This window comes from Argiope bruennichi, chromosome 10 (assembly GCF_947563725.1).
Source record: "Argiope bruennichi chromosome 10, qqArgBrue1.1, whole genome shotgun sequence".
Classification (NCBI taxonomy): domain Eukaryota; kingdom Metazoa; phylum Arthropoda; class Arachnida; order Araneae; family Araneidae; genus Argiope; species Argiope bruennichi.
Genome location: NC_079160.1, coordinates 118,557,206 through 118,577,016, shown reverse-complemented (window position 1 = coordinate 118,577,016; position 19,811 = coordinate 118,557,206). Strand labels below are relative to the sequence as shown.

General features: G+C 28.9%; 2 protein-coding genes across 2 annotated transcripts in view; one reads left to right on the top strand and one right to left on the bottom strand.

Moving 5' to 3' along the window:
* Positions 1 to 8,363, bottom strand: part of LOC129987865 (nucleolar protein dao-5-like) — a 105,791-nt gene extending 97,428 nt beyond the window's left edge. Inside the window, exon 1 of the mRNA XM_056095836.1 lies at positions 8,228 to 8,363. The gene's annotated coding sequence lies outside the window, so the exon portion shown is untranslated. The remainder of the gene's footprint in view (positions 1 to 8,227) is intronic.
* Positions 6,444 to 19,811, top strand: part of LOC129987866 (DNA-directed RNA polymerase III subunit RPC4-like) — a 71,430-nt gene continuing 58,062 nt past the window's right edge. Inside the window, exon 1 of the mRNA XM_056095838.1 lies at positions 6,444 to 6,484. The gene's annotated coding sequence lies outside the window, so the exon portion shown is untranslated. The remainder of the gene's footprint in view (positions 6,485 to 19,811) is intronic.

The window sequence follows — 19,811 nt, the reverse complement described above, 5'->3', positions numbered from 1 at the left end:
GAAAAATGCATAGCTGAATGCTTCCGATATTTTATTGAAAATATAATTATCTATAACATAGTCATAAATAAATATCAAGCAAGTACACAGGTTTATCAATGTTAGAGTTATATCTCTTTCTCTCTTTTTTATTTTTATTTATTTTAGATGTTGAGTCTGTCAACAGTTATTCGGCTTATTTTCTGAACCTAATCTGGAACAGAATGGATATGAGATCAAAGGGACAAAAGGGAGATTAAATAGAAACAAAAAAGGAAAAATCGAAATTTAACATATAATACGGTAAAAGGATATAATTCTATAATGGGAATAGAAATTGTTCAAAAAAATTACAACACTGAACTCCTATCATGTGCTTAGAAAAGGGGATCATATATTGAGTAAAGTAAAAATTTCGAAAGATGAATTCCTGAGATGATAATTTTTTTAGAAGAAAACGTAAAAGTGTTTTCAATTTGAACTGCAATTGAGTTTCTGCTTGACGAATTCTCAAGGTTTCTCTTAAAAACTTCAGTTACGTTTTATAGAAAATTTATTATACATTAAATTAAATATTAAGTAATGTATTAAGTATATAAGTTTTTTTCAACATTTTTAAATTTGATCTACGGTTGAATTTCAATTTAACGAATTCTTATCGTTTTTCTTAAAAGTTTCAATTACGCCATTAAGAAAATCAAGAAGGAAACTTATCAATTTATATATTAAGTAATAAAAATGTAAAAAAATACAGAATGAATGTTACTTAGCCATCTTCTTGAATTTTAACATGTCCTAAACTGCAAAGATGTCTCATAGATTTCTTTTGTGCATATATATAAAAAAGAAACATGCATGCGTACATAAAAATGAAAAATTTCATTCATTTTTGAATCTTGAAACATATTTTCTTTAATATTTTCTTGAGACTGAATTTACTTTTTATATTGCAAAGGTTTTAATAACCTCTTCATTATCATTTTTATCGCTCACTTCTGTTCTTTTATAACTGTCCGTAAAACTCTTCAGAATATACCATGCATCACAGCGTATTCATTAATCACATTATATTCACCAATGTGAGGGAAAAGGTTAGTTCTATCCTTTTTCAATAGATCCTATGTCTTTTAAATGCTGATGGCCGTATCAACCAAATTTTATTGATTTTATTAAAAATATATCAAAGGAAAAATCGCACAAAAAAGTCCTGAAATATTTGTTTACATAGAATTTTTATTGTGATACTGAGAATAAATAATATTTAAATGTCCTTCAAAACCAAGGTTGTCTAAAAAACTCCTTAAGTGGACATTCATTTGCTCTGAGGAAAAAAACAAAGCAATTTAAAGTATTTTGTTTAAATCTGGGACAAAATGTTAAAAAAGGGATTTTTGTCAGCCAATTTGGAGCATTTAGCTTCTTTATACATAATGAAGGAAGTAAGTAAAGTAATAAAATTTGTAAATTTGACAGTTTTGAAAGACAGCGAAGAATTGAGCAATTTATTGCTTCTTTTCCTCTTTCAATTTTAATAATCTATATTAAAATAATCTATCTTTTCTTTATCTAAATCACAAAATAATGTTGTCAGCATTCTGGCATAGGGGTAACGCATCTTCCTCGTGCTCTGGGCGTCCCGGGTTCGAGTTTCGGTTCGGGCATGATTGTTCTTCTTCCTTGTTCTATCTGTGAGGAGTGTGAATGTGCCCCCCCACCCCCCGTAAAAAGGGGTTATGTACGCGAATGTGACGCATGAAGTAGCTAAGTCGTACTCTTAGCCCTAGTTGAAACTACTGAAAAAACAAGAGACGCTCACTCGGCTTAAATTGCTGACAGATAACTGTTATCGGGCTTGTAAAGTGACATAAGTCACAACAAAATAATAATAAATATGATAAACGAAGAGGAAAAAAAATTCAGTTTCTTTATCCTACTAAATAAGAGTGTCCATCCGATACAATAATTAGATATAAGAAAAGTAATTCTTCGTAGCTAACTTTATAAAAATTAAAGCTAGCTAAATATTTATAGTTTTAAATTAATTATAGTAAAATATGACTCATTCGAAACACTTGGTTTACTGTAAAAATTCAATTGATCGATTTTTTTAAAGAAATTTAGATTTTTGATTTAGAAATTCTAAATAAGAAAGCTATGTCAGAAAATAAATACAAGGGCAATAATTTTTATCAAAAAATGGCAGTGTAAATTTATTTTATGATATAATAGCTTTAATAAATAATACATATATAACAAATAAACAATGGGTAATTTTAATAAATAAATAAAAATTATTTCACTTTAAAATTCAAATAATTTTAAACAATAATGTCAATCCATCGTAAGTAGTTTTTTTTTAAATTCAGTATTCAACATTTTAAATTAAACTGCTGTATAACAAAGCTTCAAAATAAATAATACAATTCTCATTTAAAATATTCAATTTTTTTTATAGAAAATTATATTTTTTTCAATTCTTTTAGTTAAATGTAATTAACAAATTACGATCTTAAAATATAATCCTCAAACGATCGTTTGGTGCATTAAAAGTGGATAAATTTAGCTAACGATATTAATACAGAAATTCGACTTTCGATAGACCCAAATAAATACGAAATAAAAAGGATATTTTAACTTTATTTTAATAGAAGATTAAGATACCATGCAAAATTTGAAATACTCAAAATATCCCAATTGACCAAGTTCCACTGCATTTATTTAAAAGTAAAAAACAAACAAAATAAATCAAAAAAAATTTCCCTTTTCAGATGAAATTAAAAATTAAAATTACGTCGACTAATATAGACTCATTTTTGCATTTTGCATGATAATTGGAAATTACAACGATCAAGATAGATCACATTTGTAGCATAATTTCAAAACCAGAATTAATTACCGATTTACGTCACATTTTAGACCATATTCGTCAAAAATTGTTTGTCAGTTTGTTTATCTGAAAATGGTAATTCAAAATTTCAGCAAAATATTTAAATGAAATGGCTAGATCAGTTAGAGTAATTAGGAACAAATTTTACAAACTTTTTCATTTTTTTAATTTAAATTGATCGCATTAGATGGGGAAATTACCTGTATTTTTTGTAAATTCAGGTCTCATTAAAAAAATGTCTTTTTTTCAATAATTAATTTACTAATTAATTAGCTTCACTCACAGGAGCATTTTAAATTACTAAGGTATGTTCCAATTTCCTCAGATACAATGAGGTGGTTAATGATAGATTTTTAAAAATTCTTAATTATTAATTCCCTCAAAATAATAAGCATTATTGATTGTAAGTAGGGATTGCAATACCGGACCGAAATTTCAATACCGGTATTCGGTATGTTTTAGATCTTAATACGGGGATACCGGTTTTAATACCGGTATTAGAAATTTTAGAAAAAGAAAGAAAACACAGGCGTTTCTTTGTTTTATTTGCCAGTTTTGTTAGAGAGTGTAAATATCACAAAAAATAATTTGTAACTTATAAATTATAACAGTATATAAAAAATCACAAAAAAGTAAAGGAACAACTTATTTATTTAAATCACAAAAAATTGTAAATATCACTCACTATTCAAGTCTGTGGTACTAATACAAATTTTGGAAGTGTGATCTTAAAAAACATAATGCATCAAATGTACTGTTATTAAGCCTGAAAAGTAATTTTGTTCAAAAATTACTAGCTGTTGAAAATGCTCTTTCGGCATCTATGATAGTTAGTGGTACTGTTAGCAATACAAAATATACTTTTTCCAAGTATTTACCTCTAAATCCCTCATCTTCAAATAAATCGATTTCTTATCGGATGGTTTTGGATATAGCTGATTTCTGTATTGTATTTTGGTTCGTTGAAATTTTCTTATTTATCGCTAATTCTAATTTTTGTTCAAGAGACAATTTTTTTTCACTATCGACATTAGCGTCATCATAATCTTCGATAACTGAACCGAATTCTTTTGAATGTGGATAGGTTTGTGGGTGAAAAATTTTAAGAAAATTTACTATAAACTTAATCAGATTTGAATTGTCTATTTTATTTTCTTCTTTTTCCTTTTCAATTTTAAAATCATTATAATTATGTAAATACCATAAGACATTTTATATTTCGATATACCTTTCTTCTGTGCGATTTTTCAATGTAATATACAATCTTCAGATAGTGATGTGTGCTGATCTAGTGTGATGTGTTCTGTTAGGAGTAAACGCTTCCAACGTGTTTTAAAATCTAATATTAACATATATTCTGTTTTATTTTCAGTTAGTATGTATTTTAGTAATATGTCATCTTTTATAGGGGAACGTTTAAATATCTTAACAATTTTTCGAACTTCATAAATTATAGGAAGCAATTTTTGATGGGTTAATATTTCATCCTCATTAGCAATAACTTCTTCAACAATTACATTGTCATTATCTTCATTGTCAATATCACTCTCACTCTTACTCTCTTCAAAGTTGGAATCCGAAGTTTCTATATCCACAGTATTTGGATTCTTCTGTTCTTTATTTTTTTGGTATAATGCATCTATTTCTCCTAACTGAATTCCATGATTATAGCACAATTGCTGATTTGCACCAATCAACTTTCCAACTTTTTTCATAACTGCTGCTCTATCAGTCATTATGAATACAATTTCTTCTTCAGGGATAATCCATGTTTCGCTAATTTAGATTTAAGCAATTAATTAAGCCATTAATTAGTTAATTAATTTCGACGTTAGGGAGACATAAAAACAAAAACGTATACTATTTTGTTATGTTGGCGATCCCTGAACATATAGTGGAGACAATTTAAAAAATTTCTAGTAAATACCTAAAAACCGGTATTTAAACTTGTGAATACCGGTATTACAAAATCGTACAAATGACTCAAAATACCGGTATTCGGTATCCCGGTATACCGGTATTGCAATCCCTAATTGTAAGGAACACTATCTCTTTCTTAGCGTTAATATTATTTCCAATGAAATAATTATTTCAAATATATGAAATATAATAGTTCCTTACAGTAAAAACAGTAATGAAAATTGGTGAGATAGTTGAAAACTATTACTTATTTCTCAAACGAAATGCCAAAGTCGGAAATTAAAGAGATCTTTAAAATCCGAAGGTTATCCAAATAGATGGAGCATATTAAAAATATTTATTTCTAGTTAACGACAATAGATAAACACATACATAGGATACACGATTGAATAGATTACTTTTATCTTTTTACATTTGGATAATTCTGGCAAAAGCAGCTCTGTTGTTCATGTACTAAAAAATGGTAAAACCTCAACAAAAGTCGTTTTGTGTACTACAGTATCCTGAGTAAATCCATTACTGCATCCCGCTTGCATTTTGTTCAAAAAAGAGCTGCTTCTTCATAAACAGATTCACATTTGATAAAAGAAATTTGTAGAAGACGTTTGCATATGCGAAGAAAAAAGTATTTTTGCAGGTGAAATAAAATTGTTGTGCCTTTCCGAACTGCTTTCGAACGTAACCATAAGAAATTCACAAGCATAGGAAATAGTGAACTTGGAATATCACAAAGCCTAGATATAGCCTGAGCTACAAGTTCTGAATTTAAATTGTTACAGCAGTGATTCAATAACCATCTTCATCACGGCTAATAAGAAATATATTTTTAATTCAGCCTATGTTTCATGACAAATGGGTCTCGTGCTGAACATATAGAATATAACTTTACAACTTTACTCTATCTTTTGATATATCGTATGTATTTCTTTCTAATATCGTTCATTCGAAATAAATATTTTAAATCTGTAGCTTTTTATATGATAATTTGCATTTTGTATTGTATATAACTGGTGTAAAGGACAAATAATGAAACGTGCTAAAATCTCTATTAAAATTTTTCAGAATATAATTGTAACTAAAGTAAACAAATGTTATAACCATAAACAGCTATTGTTTGCTAACGGATTCTAAAACCCATCGCGCTTTTGCGTATGCGTTAGGATGGGTTTAATTCCGCAAATAGGGATGAGAGGAAAGAAGGAGATGTTTACATTTAACAATGCAGTAAATTCCGGAAATAGTGCACATCCTTCCGTGCGTCACCCCTTAGTGAGATAGAATCGTTGAAAAGTGGTCGTCTCAGAATATATAAACGAACAGCACTCAGACTCGCCGAAGGCACCCGAATAAATCTCAATGACGGACGCCGCGACAGCATAAGAGGGAACTAAGGTAAAATCCCATGACCATCAGAGGCCACGGTACAACCCCTCCCATAGAAGACATGTTACGTCATCGGTAGAGGGTAGCTGACACACACCATTCCTGTACCCACTAATGGCGAGAACCAAACATCACATCAGAAGTTTCTCATCCCATATTTTAAATGCCCCCCAGGGAGATAAACAAATGTTATAAAAGCGTTTATATAACGTGTATATATATATAAACGTTTAAGCCTGTAGAAATGTTCGTCATCTTCCTCTACAGACTTAACGAAAATACATGCTTTTCGAATCTACAAGGAGTCACTAGTGAGTAAGTATCACTACTTTTGTTTACATTCCCAGTTATTCGCCTGCCCCTATAATTGTCAAATGATATCGAATTTAAATTCCAAACGACGAAAGGATAGAAGTCTAAATGCATATCTGATTCTCTTCAAAGCGTTACGAGGTTTACGTGAAATGTGCTTAATTGTTTATATTTACCAGAAAGTCCAGAAGAGAAGTTCTCTGATTTAAACTAAGGCTTTCATTCAATTTATAACTTTCAGGAATAAAATATGTCGAATGTGCTTTTCTTCGATTTTACATTAAGAGCGAATTAATTTAGAAGCGTTCATTTCGTGATAGAAAATGTTGTAGCCATCCAACTTTAATTATGGATGTCTTCATTCAACAAATTTACATGCGAATTAGAGAAAAAAACTGACTAAAGCAATCAATGATTTTCTTGTAGTTAGAAACACAAAAACTTCAAAAAAATGAAATTTGAATGAGAAACAATAAAAGGAAATCGATTTATATTGCTGCATTTCTTATTATAACAAAACGTAAGTAACAAAAGTAACGTTTTTCATTTATATAAGTTATAATTTTTTATATATAAAGATTTTTTTCATAATTCGTATAGTTTATAAACCTGGAAATTCAAATGAAAATATAGTTTAAAATCCTTTTTAGAACTCAAAAGAAGGAATTACCATTGAACTCTTTTAGTAATAATGAAATAAAAAATAATAATTTTCACTGTATTTCCCAAGTTTTTTGCATCCTGTTCAAAAATCAAGAACGTTGATATGTTTCGTTGTGTCTACGAAGGTCTTAAAAATAAAAATTTATAAATCTTCATTTTTATTGATTCCCAGGAAAGCATCAAGATAAAATAAGTTTATTGAAGCGATCTTTTTGCATGCTTTTACTTAACTCGATTTCGTTCAAGATAGTAAAAATGGAATTCAATTATTACTTTTTATTTACTTATAAACGTTCTTGAATTCTGAAAATTTTTATTGTTAATAAATTGTAGTCTCATTGACAATATAATATTTTAATATTTTCCGAAAATAATTATCACTTAGTTGATTATTTTTTATTTGATTTGAAAATGGCAATCTGGTAACAAATTTTGCAAAAATTAATTATTAATGGCTTAAAAAATATAATAATAAATTTTGGAATATATTAATAAATAAATTTGAAAATTAATAAATAAATTTGAAAATTAATAAAAATAAATGCTTTCCAAAAACTTTCTATTAATAGTGCACTAAAATTTGAATTTTTTTAAATGAACTAAGTTTATTAACATTTATAAAACCAAAACTAAATGCAAAATAAAAAATTTCATTTTATTAGAATATTTCTAGTAGCATTTTACGCTTTCATACATTTATTTTCACCTTCACTGTTTTGAGGAAACAAATAATTTTCTTCTATTTAGTATATTAATAAAAGCATGTGTTTAAAAAAATCTATATTTTTATCACTTTTAAAAATATAATTATTTTATTGCAAATCTGTTTCGGTTAAAACTTTTTTCTATTTAACAAACAAATGGCAACGTCAAAAAAAAATCGTCTGAAACTGTTTGAAACGTAAAAACGTAAAACATTTTCTTGGTGGTTTTGGTAAAAATTAATCAAGTCCAAACAATGCATTTCAGAGACTATTATTGAAAACGATTAATCAACGATTGTTAATGAACAATAAAGGATTAAGCGTGACTTAATCCGAAGTTAATTGAGATGAATTTCCTTCTAAGAAATGTTTCACTTACCCAATGACACTTTTGTAGTTAACACGATAATGCATTCAGCACAATGCACTCAGAGTTTTCCTGCTAACAAAGGTCTCGTCGTTGATGTTGACAAAACCTAGACACACTTTCACCGCTGGTCAGGAATGTGCTTGCAAGTAAAAGTCATTTTCAGCTAATGTTTTTTGTGACTTGCATTTTGAAAGTCGTCCAAAGCAAAATTAGATTCTGGTGTCATTTGACTCGGACACAAAGTCAGCAATTTTTTGTTTTGATTGTTTACAAAACTCGCTTCAAAATATTTATAAATAAACCACCCGAATGTTTTGAAATGCTGAATTAATCAGAATGCTCGTGGTAAAAATTTTAGTTTTGATTAATTGTTTATTTAGTTAACTCTTCTTACATTTCCTCCCCCCCCCCCTTTTTATCATTTTTTTTAGTTATCGAAACCTTTTTTAATTTATCAAAAAGAGAAGCATAAAACACGGATATTGCCAGAATAGAAATACATTCGTTACAGGTAATGTAGTCAAGTATCACTGAATTAACCAGGAGAATTTCTTAATTCACATTTTGTTATCATGTGAGAACATAATGTTGCTTTGGTTCGAGGTGTTTGAACCTCAAAATGCACGTTCAAAAAATTAGCGTTTATTGTTTTAGATGTATCAATTTTCTTCTTTTAGAGTTATTAGAAAATGATAAAGAAGGTTATCACATTTGGCAATTCATCGCCAACAAAAAGTTACAAATTGGCGCTAATGTCCGCCATGTACCCGATTCTCCTGTCTGATCAATGAAGGGCTGAGAGGTAAGAAGTTATCGGTCGAAGAAGCTCAGAGAAGAAAATGGGAATGAACGCGAAACATCAAGGCGAGGTATATATATATATATTATATATTGAAATGAAAAAAAAAAATCGTTTTTCTGTATTGTATCGGGGGAGAGAAACCATTGCTTTCCAAAAAGTTGGCGATTGCGCAATAAAATAGTCACGTAATCATTCCAAACCAGTTTGAACCGGATTTTTGCAAGAAAAAATTTTTGGTTTCGAGATAAAGTTTTGGAGCTAGAACGATTTTGAGATGGGGAGGGGAAAAAAAACATTGTTTTCTAAATATCGGCGCATGCGTAATCTGATAGTCAATTTTATAATAATTTAATGATATATAATAATATATCATTATAATATATTATTGATATGAACCGTGATAATTTAAAACCAATTTAAATTGATTTTTCAGGAAAAAAATTCTGCCCTCGACAAAAAAAAGTTTAGAACTCGATTGATTTTGAGATTGTCACAAACCATCACTTTTCTAAATGTTGGTGATTGCGAAATATGAGTCATGTGAGAACATGACTTATTTCTGTTGGATTGATACCGCTTGACTTTAAAAAAAATAATGTTCTCACATGATAACTTGAAATTTGTAATAGCAAATTTCAATTTATTTATTTTTTAAATTTGTTTCAAATTTAAAAATGCCAAAAGTTTATCCCTAGTTTCAAGAAAATGTCGTAGAAACGTTGAAAATTGGTGTTTCAATTTTAATAAAACAGTTCATTCACATAAAAAAATTTTAAGAAAATAATAAAATCTACAGAGGAATTCTTTCTTCCATTTTCATGTGCACTTGCATGATATGTCGCGTTTCTGCTTACTTTGATTATCAACCATATTTTGGTGCGTTTGTCGCTTAAATTTGAACTAATTACGCTTTAATTACTAATTAAAATGAATTACCTTTTAAACACAACAAAATCTTTTTTAATGTAATAATATTTATAGGGACATACTATTTATATACGTCATAGGACCATCATTATGTAATATGCATGATTAATATCTAACCTAAAAATTAACAAATTTAGCAGGCAATTTTTTTTTTGACTGGTAGATGCTCCACAAGAAAGAATTTTCAAAATTGCAATTGGATGTAAAATTAGAAGTTAATCAAAATTTAATGCTTTTCTTCAATAACTTCGAAGAATACCACTGCACATTCCGACCATATTATTTTTAAACTGTGGTTTGTGGTCATTAATGACGTCAACTTAGTGTAACCTCTGAAATCCTTTTTGAATAAAGAATCAAACTGTTAAATCAAAAACTTTTTGAGCGAAAAAAATAATGATGTCTTTCAAATTGCGATTTTTCGACATAATCCAACAAGAGTGGATGACTCCTACTACGTTTGGCACGCAATATCGAAAAAGAAAATAATTCCCCCGTTATCCTAACGTGCCAGCGAGTGTGGAAATAGCTGAAAGAAAGGAAAGTTGAGTGGAGAACAAGTATACAAAATTTTTGTTTAACCATAGCACAAAGTCCAACACATGGACATTACAAAGATGGTAAACATTTGTTAAATCCACATTTGAAAACGCATAGTGAAGTAATTTTATGGTCATTAACGTTGTTAACTTAGTGAAACCATATTGTTACGAACCTGTGATGCGACTTTCCAGCATAGTTGGTTCCATGGGAGGTCCCAGAGCTTGGCGACAAACTTGGGGACCATTTGGCGACTAATTTAGCGACTTCGGCGCCAAAATAGATTATACTCGAAACATCGAGAATTTCCAATCCGTCCAGTAGGAACCGAGTTACGCCTCGAACGTTCCTGATTGGTGGAGAGGCTTCTAGCCCCGCCTCCTGAGACCTATAAAAGGAAGCAGTCCTGCCGCTGCCGAGTCGTCGTGAACCAGTGGTGAATTGAGTAGTCGAAGAGTATTCGGAAGCGACAGAGAAGGGTCGTAGTCGGAATAGACGGTAAAGAACTGGCCTTCCAGAAATAAGCGGTGCAGCGACGGAGTGAAGCTAGTGCTGAACTAAACTGTGCGCTACTGTCTGCAGTAGAGAGTTTTGTTGTATGCTGTTGTTGCTGCACGTCTCGGCTGAAGATAATCGTATTCTGTACTGTATATAGTTGTCGTCTTTGTGCTGTCCTGTGTGTCTTCGTGTAAATAAACGTCGTTGTTTTATTTCTACTGCCGTCTGGTGATTGAGAGTACTTCACACCATATAACTTCCACTATCCAAACAAACCCCGGAAATTTCGTAACAATATTTATTTTTTTATATAAAAAGTATGGCATACTGAAACACAAATTCGGAATCACTCAAAAGGAGGAAAAGGTTTCCACCCATTTTCTTTGAGTCCCTGTTCCACATTGGTTGATTGCAGTTTTTATTTTACTAAAGTGGTTCTATATCATGCGCCAAGTGATACTTCATTGTTATAGGTAAGTTGACATACCTATTGCTCAAGCATTATAATATCTCTTTTAAACTTATAAAATTTCCTTTTCAATGATGCCAGTTTTATTTCCTTACATCTTTATTTAATTTTAATAACTTTTCAACATATTTTTAAATATATTTCATGACAACACTTTTTATATACTCCAGCTTTATATACTTTTTATATACAACAGTTTCTTTTAATATACTCACTTTTCAACAATATTAAATATATTTTTATGGAAAGATTATCTTTGCTATCATTAAGAGTAACCTCTTAAAAATAAAGTAAATTCATAAATGTCAAGCTTAAAATATTAATATGCCATGATGTTGCCGAATGGAAATTCAAATCTCCTTTAATTTTTAATTGAAATTCACACTTAAATTCACTTTTTTCCAAAATTATTTTTGTATATTTGATACATCTACTTATCCACGGTAAAATTTAAAATATTTTCGAATATCTTCGTTATTTAACTTGAAGTTTTTGTTTGTAAAATCAGTTATTAAGAGTTTCAAACGCGGCGAATTTTTTTCTATTATGGCAACTAGAAGCGATGTTGTAGCTGTTAAAAATAATTTCCGGTTAATTAAAGAGAGTAAAAGCGTTTTTTTTCAAACAAGGTTATTTATATTAAGAGCAAAAGCATGTAGTTGTTTGAGAATGAGATCAATGGAGTCCGCGTAAGCCTTTAGTGACTTAATAATTCAAATATTCTCAGTAATTACGAAGGGCAAATTTCATTTCTGAAAAAAAATGACAGTTTTCTGAAAAAAATTAATCAAAAATATAACAGAATATACATGAAATGGCACCATCTGCAATTTCGTCAACGGAATAAATTAGTGTGAGGTCACATCAGTAAACAAGACTGTACATTTTCATTAAACACATGACTTTATGTTGCTTCGTTTAATTCCTTGCAAATACAATCGTCACCTAATATGACTATAAATTTGTATTTACATTTTCTGATAGCTTTAGGGATGAGGCAAACTTTAAAGGATATTTGAAACTACAGTCAAAAAGATTTATGAAAGCAACTATTATTAACTACGCAATGAAAAGTGTCGTTGTCAAATATATTTAAGAATAATTCTAAAAATTTATTAAAATTAGAGAAAAAAAGGAAGTAAAATTGATATCATAGTAAAGCTCCTTCTTTAAAATTTTAAGTGACTTAAAATAAGCTTTATGCAATAATGGACTCCGAAATTATTGAGGAAAGACGTTAAAATTTCAATTTGTTTTCTTTTTTTTATTAAAATTCTAACTAAAAGTTGAAAATCTCCTTATTTAATCAACATCTATTTCTTAAGAAGTAATTACTTGTCATATTTGGTAATTGGGTGTGATCTGTGAAGCGTTTTCAACAGTTTTTGCCTATCGCATGACGCAATTTATAAATAGTTTACCAGGCTATAAACAATGTCATGTTAAAATGGTTTATTGTTTCTTTCTCAACTCTCAGTCTCAACAAGGCGTTTCTCCTTGAAATTTATGTGTATTCGCACGAAATGTTGAGAGAATTATAAAACAAAACGTAATGACTTAGGCAATTAATTCAGTACCACTGTGAGCGTGGCTTATCAAAGAGAGATCAGGTGATTATTAATGATCTTTCAGTTGGTGTGAAAAATTATCTCTTAGAATCTACCAGTCAAAAGGAACCATTTTCCTTAAAAAAAAAAAAAAGAAAAAAAAAGAAAGAAATTACTATTTTTTCATGTTTTATTTGTTTTTTCAATCAATAGGAATCAATTTTTATCATTCCAGTGGAATTACAACTAATTACTAGTTTTAAAAACTATAGTACTGTTGCTACAGTAGTTAATATAGCTAGTTACTGCAGTAGTGTAATTGCTACAAATTACTATTTTTGCAAGTTTTATTTGTTTTTTCAATCAATAGGAATCAATTTTTATCATTCCAGTGGAATTACTACTAATTACTGGTTTTAAAAACTATAGTACCTGTTTCTACAGTAGTTAATATAGCTAGTTACTGCAGTAGTGTAATTACTACAAATTACTATAAATTACTATTTTTGCATATTTTATTTGTTCTCTCAATTAATATGAATCAATTTTTATCCTTCCAGTGTACTTACTAATAATTACTATTTTTAACAACTATAGTTGTGTTACTACAGTAGTTAATATAGTTAGTTACTATAGTAGTTTAATTACTACAAATTACTATAAATTACTATTTTTGCATGTTTTATTTGTTCTTGCAATCAATATGAATAAAGTTTTATCCCTCCAGTGCAATTACTATTTTTAATAACTAGAGTTGTATTACTACAGTAGTTAGTACAGTTAGTTACTACAGTAGTGTAATTACTAAAAATTGCTACACATTATTATTTTTGAATGTGTTAGTTGTTCTTTCGATCAATTTACGTTGTTCCAGTGTTTTGAATCCGCTTAGACGCTTTTCCTGCATGATGTGATAATTTCGCTTTTGATTAACTCAAATTATTTTGCCATAATAATAAAGTTTTAACACTCATAAGACTTTTTCTCATCTTGGCAAAGAAAAATAGTACGTCGTTTTTAATTTTAATTTGAAATATGAATTATGCTTCTTATGAGCATGTATTAATTTCATTTCTCAGGTTAGAGATATTTTAAATCGATTCGCAAAGTTGAACGCTTGCATTCAATACATTTAATTTTGTTCAGATATTTTTTTTAATTAAAACATTGTTCATTTGAACTTATTTTCCATATTCAAACCAAAGGAGAATTCGTGAAGATTTTTTTATACACTTTCAAAACTGAATGACTTCGGAAAACTTATTTTCATTCAATAGCATTCATGAATCAGAAAACACACCCAAAGTTACATTTTTGAAACTATTAGGAGAGAAGAAATTTGTGAAATAAAGTATAATCAAAATTAAATTACATGTTTCACGGAAAACTACAAAAAACAAACCAGCTGAAATTTTTTTCTAGATATTTCCAATACTTATGATTAATTAGCCATCTTTCGCTTCCAGTTAATTTAACTCGAATATTAGCTATCTTTTCTGTTACTCTGCTAATATCGGAAGAATTTATGTTCAAAATTCTTTCTTAAAACTGATTTGCACCAATTTAATAAAAATTGAAATTTGTGCAATTTCATGACAACATGATAAGAAATCGGCGAACAATTTTTCAGATTTCTAAGCACGCTGTCAAAATAACGCTTTTAAATATTAATGGTTTTGGATTTACTATTAACAGATTGTTAAATTCAACAATAAAAATTACCAAATGTGCGAAATTTCAAAATATCTGAATCTACGATTTCCATAAAAGATAATGTGATGCTTTGGAAAACAAAATGATCTGAAAGCGATTCTTTTTCAAAAATGTTATCAAGAAAATATTTTGTATAAATCATTAAAAAAATTAAATGTTAGAAAATTTTAAATGATAAGTTTTGTGAGGAGTAGAATTATTTGTCATGATTTCATAATGAAGAGGAATAAAGATGCAAACTATAATAACTAGAAATTATAAAAATGTTAATAGAAAGCAAACCAAAAAATCATATGCCATTTAAAAAAATTATCATACAAAAAATTTATTAATCTCACTTTTAAAACATAGAAACTGATTGAATGAAATAAAACTATCCCCATTCAATGAGCTTAAATCTACAAAACATGTTTTTAGAGGTGTATAACTAAATCTGCAGGAAAATGGAAATATAGTGGTCATTTAATAGTTTAATCATTTTATAGTGGCAAATGTGTCACAAAAAATCCTGTAGTTAATGATAATTTTAGCAACGGGAAAATGCTAGCAGTAAATGATTAGATGAAAAAAATAAATTTTAGATTGTAGTTCTGTCTGTCTATCTGTGATCACGATAACTTAAAAAGGCTTTGATCTAGACTCGTGAAACTTGGTATATGGTCTTCATATGAAACTGATAGATATCTATCAAAATCAGAGCAAAATATATTCACAGGAAACTAGTCTGTTTGTTCTGCGAGCAAATATATACGATAACTTCAAAACACAAACATTTGGATCGGTAAAATTTGGAACACAGTTTTAGTGTCTAAAGTATAAATCCGAGTCAGATTTTAAACCAAATAAGTCAAGAAATTGACCGTCTGTCGGTCTGAAGATTTGCATGCATGTAAATCTAATAACTCAAAAACACAAGGACTTAGATAGATTTTGTGTGCAATCTTTTTACTAAAATTCGTAGTTTGAATAAATTACCAACAATTATTTGTGCACAAGTGTAATCAGCACATCAGTATAATAATTATCAATGGAAATAAGAACATAATTTTAAAAAAACTGTAGAAAATCACAGATAATGGTTAAACAGTTATCAAAAGCAGACAATAAATAATTTGCATATTTAAAATGCCTAAAAAATCTTTTGTTGTTTGCGAAATTTTTTTAAAGTGTTTATTAGAATGAAACTGAATCATTGGTTTTTTTGCAGTGAAATCTCAACTACTTATTTCCTTCAAATTTTGGCCCTAAATGCAATGGCACAGAAGAAGGGTTTTAGTGAAGGTTTCGTGACAACTAAAGAGTCAAAAAATTTAACTATATGTCACTTTGGCTAAAATATCACTTTTGTAAAACTTTTTAGTAATCTCTTTAAATGAAATATACGCAGAAAACGACATTTCAAAAAAAAATTTGTAATTTATTCTTCCTCTGTTTTTAAAATATATATACCTTTAAAAATCTAAAGCTTGTAACAAAATTAACGGCTTAAAAATATTTATCTCATTTTATTTGTAAAGTACCGTTGGCTGCGCCAGCGAGGATTCTAGCAATGACGCAATTCCTTCAGCCGCCTGTAAACTAGTCTAGTTACTACCCCGATGACGTCACAGTTTCACAGCTGTGCGAACACTTCATCAGCCAGCTCGTTTTAAATCACTTTTCCAATCCTGGGTTGACGATGTTAAAAATAACCCCTTTAACTCTACTGGCACAAGAACTATATCGCCACTTTTTTTCCCAACTATAACGTTAAGTGCCGAATGGGTGTTCTGAAAGAAAAAAAGGGGCAGGTTAAGCCTTTCTACCACCCCATATATCTTCACTCAGAATGAACGAAAAGTAGCTAAAAATAGAAGATTCAGCTTCTTCTTCTTCTTCTTCTTTTTTTTTTTTGTAAATAATGTCACACCTTGATTCAAGCATTTAATTCATTGCTGAATATTCAAGAAAAAATTAAATTTCGAATTTAACTTTGAAATTTTATAGCAAAATAATGTTTTTATGCCTGATTAGTCTGTACTATCTTGATCGGTCTTAATTTGTCTTCGCATTTTGCGCATATACAGTTTTACATCACGCAATTAATAAAAACAATGCTGGCCTATTAATAATATCCTGTTAACCCCTTCGTGCGTAATGACGAGTCGAATCGTATTACCGAATTTTGAATTTTGCCTTTTCATTTTGTGTATATACAGTTTTACAACACACAATTAACAAAAACAATGCTTGCATATTAATATTATCATGTTAACCCCTTCGCGCATAATGACGAGTCGCATCGTATTACCGAATTTTAAATCTGCAATAGATATTATATCTGCAATTAGATGAAAGTATTAAGTAATTTAAAATGCAAAAATGTCCTAAAAACGTTTCAACATCTCAAAGGCTCTCATATTATTATAGGAATTAAAATAATAATAAATTTCCCGATTAGGATAAGTCAACTAATTAGGAAGTTAAGTAAATTCGTAGGTCAAGGGGTTAATGAAGCGGAAGTGAACATTCTGCTAAAGTTTAAGGGGGGGGGGGGGGGCGAATGAATTTTGCCAATACTTCAGAATTGCTAAAAGCAAGTGAAGGAAAATAGCACGAAGCAATAAAAATGGCTTGCATTTAATAGCAGTAAAATCTAAGCATTGTTATAAGCCGCAATTGAAAGTAAATTTTAAAACTTTTAAATATTTTTAAAAATTTCAATTTCTGAACAATTAATTTATTTAATTTTTGTAGTGGTATGCAAATGGTTTTTGTGGTAAAATATGCTCCGAAGTGAATGAGAAAAAATATTTGAATTTTGATAAATTCTGATTAATTGAAAATATAATTAAAATTTTGGACAGTAGCAAGTATTATACAAAATATTACTACCAAATCTGGCAACTTTTAGTTCAACTGCCTGCATTGCATTCTGCTCATAATTCGTTTGAAGTCGGATCATAAGATCTCGGTTTCGGCACTGGAGGATTTCCAGTTACCAAACCCGATGCCAGATTAGAAAAACTATGTAAGTGTGTTGGGCCCATCGGGGTCACTTATGAAAACTTGAAGAAAAGGTTACCAGCTCAGACATCGTCCGTGTCATCTGGCCTCGGTTCAAAATTAAAAGGTCCGTTTCAAGATTGTCCTACTACTGTTTTAAAGCAATACGTTAATATTACAAAGTACAATTTATTCAAAATATGCTAGCCAAAAAAAAAAAAAAAAACTTTATGAATCAATAAAATTATTGTCCTTTTAAAATTGATTAACTATTTTCTAAATTACGGATATGCAACGGATTTAATCTTTTAAAGTAATTCGGCCCAGTGGAGACTCGCAGCTCAGAAATCAGCAGTGCTGTAAAAACTATTTATCAAAAGATTAAGAATTTTTTTTTTTTAATATTACTGTTTTACTCACAACTAACATAAATTTCTAATTTCAAAGCCATATATGAAATATGCTGTTTTTCGGGCATGATGATATAAAATTCTTTTAACTTTATCAAGAGAAAATAATATGAATATTGAAGAGCTAATTTAACAAGTAAAATTAGCATAGCCTCTCACCCACACACACATCCAACTTTGTCCAATCAGCTCGTTTATAAGCAAATATAAAAATAAGATGCAATGATTGATCTGCAATGTTCGTCGTTTTTATATGTAATGAAAGATAATAAATCGTCCCTCATAATGATTTTCATTTGAAGAATATTTTAGACCCGCAAGTAGCATTTTAGCTTTAACAAAATAAAAATAAATATTTAAAAACCAAATATGTTTCTGACGAGATAACAAGAATTGAAGCCAAAACTCATAAAGGGCCAATGAGAAAACAAGAACTCATTTAACGCCTCTTTAGTTTAATAAACTAAGTTAAATTAATGTTAGAAAAAGGAAAGAAAATTGAGTAAAGGAAATTAAAAAAAGTAAAATAAGAAAAGAAATTCTGATTAAAAAAACTTTTTTATCCAACTTTAATTATAAATAGAACATACTAAAATCAATACTTGAAAGCAAAATAGCAAGGGTTTTCTGAGCAACTCTTATTTTACAGAGAATTTTTTTTTTTTTTTTTCCTTTTTCTTAAAATTGAAATTTTAGTTTTCATGACCAAAAAAATCATGAATTGAATTGAATAAAGTCAGGACAACTGTAATGCGTGAAAATTAAAAAAGGTATACGTTACAAATAAAAACGGAAGTGAAAATTCTGCTTCAGAATTAATATCAAAGAAACGATGTTTTTAAATCTCAATTTTAACATTGGCAAAAGCGGCGACTGAATGTTTTGATGAATTAGTTTGAATTTCATAACGCTAAAAATCAACTATCACAAATTACTTATTGTATTTTAAATATTTGTTAAAAACAATAAAGAAAACAGTGCATAGACAAATGCACGTTTAATAAAACAGTGCACGTTACAAATAAAAACGGAAGTGAAAATTCTACTTCAGAATTAATATCAAAGAAACGATGTTTTTAAATCTCAATTTTAACATTGCAAAAGCGGCGACTGAATGTTTTGATGAATTAGTTTGAATTTCATAACGCTAAAAATCAACTATCACAAATTATTTATTGTATTTTAAATATTTGTTAAAAACAATAAAGAAAACAGTGCAAAGAAATGAAATGAGTCCTGATAATTAATAAGGTAATGTTTTGGAATTTTAAAATGTTATTGAAATCATTTTTATGATCTTGTAGTTCTGGAAAATGTAGTCAATTTCGAAAGAAAATTCATAACCATCTGCCAATGGTTACGCCTATTTTTGCGCCCAATTACACTTTGACGGTTATTTCTTATTTTTACACCTTCTTTCTTCCGAGGGAAAAAGAGTTTTTGGTCAGTCTTGTCCAGATCAAGTCTCATATTAGTTTTAAGCTTCATAATTAATGCTACATTTAATTAAATGCATTTTAACTGTTGTTATTCGACAATTTGTAATAAGTGTGCGCTTTCTGTGTCACGTGAACACACACACACACACACACACACATATATATATATATATATATATATATATATATATATATATATATATATATATATATATATATATATATATATATATATATATATATATATATATATATATATATAT